Genomic DNA, 1399 nt, shown 5'->3' with positions numbered 1-1399 from the left:
TGGTACTTACTATGTAGACCAGGCTGGCTTTGAATTTATCTGACTCTGCCTCCCAAGAGATGGGATTAGAGATGTAAGCCCCCACACCCAATGTCTTTGGGTTTTATCGAGACAGGGTCTCTCTCTAGCCTGGTGCTAACTAAATTAAGCCGGTTGAATATCCAGCTGCAGGAATTTGCCCATTTCTGCCTCTCTAGCATACCACCACACCTTTTCTTTTTTTCTCTTCTTCCTTCCTTCCTTTCTGTCTCTCTCTCTCTCTCTCTCTCTCTCTCTCTCTTTCTTTCTTTCTTTCTTTCTTTCATGTAGGCTCTGAGGATCAAACTTAGGTCCTCATGCTCATATGGCAAGCCCTTACTAACTGAGCTGTCTCAGGGTGTCTTAGCCTGTCAGAGTAACTTTATGAAAACATTTTGGCATATGATCGTTCCGAGTCAAAGTCTAAGAGCTACATCTCAAATTGCCTTTGACACTGACATAGGATATCCCGTGGTGAGACATAAAGAGAGCACTGTAGGTATGTAGCCTCTTCTTACAAAGCCTTTAAGATCCAATCAAGGGTGACTCTCCTGATGACCCCGCCCAACCCTAATCACCTCCCAAAAGCCTACCTCTGAATGCCATAACGAGACTCCGTTCCCCTAGTGCGCGTGCGCGTGCGCAGAGAGAGAGAGAGAGAGAGAGAGAGAGAGAGAGAGACAGACAGACAGACAGACAGACAGACAGACAGACAGACAGACACAGAGACAGAGACAGACACAGAGACACAGAGACAGAGACAGAGAGACAGAGAGACAGAGAGACAGAGACAGAGACTATTTCACACAGTGATTAAGTTCTGGCCTGTGAACCCTTAAGGGATACTGCAGTCATATCCCAGCCATCCAGCTTCACTGAGAGCCTTATGCAGCCACACCATGCACAGCTCCATCACCGGGTGCTGGTGCTTGATTACTGCCCCTCTGGACTGATGCTTCCTTGAAGGCATCTTCATTCTGCTTACCTGCCTCTACCATATACTGAGGGTGTTTGCTGAATGCATGCTCGAAGAAATGAGGGAAAGCAAACTAGTTCTCTTTTAAAGAGTACGGACCTTTGGTATGAGACATTTGGGGCTACTGAATAAGGAAAAGCAGGAATACTCTGGCTTAAGATCTCTTACTCTGATTTCACTTGGCCCTTAACTCTTAAAAAATAAATAAATAAACCTGGGGACTGGGGATATGACTCAGCTGGTATAATGCTTGCCTAGCTAGCATGGATAAAGTCCGGGATTCTATACACAGCTGGGTGTGGTGCACATACCTGCAATTTCAATATTATAGAATTGGAAGCAGGAGGATCCAAAGTTCAAGACCGTGTTCATCTGCATAATAAGTTCAAGGCTAGCCTGGGTTAC

Source organism: Mastomys coucha, unplaced genomic scaffold (genome assembly GCF_008632895.1).
Source record: "Mastomys coucha isolate ucsf_1 unplaced genomic scaffold, UCSF_Mcou_1 pScaffold13, whole genome shotgun sequence".
NCBI lineage: Eukaryota > Metazoa > Chordata > Mammalia > Rodentia > Muridae > Mastomys > Mastomys coucha.
Note: the sequence above shows the minus strand (reverse complement) of the source record.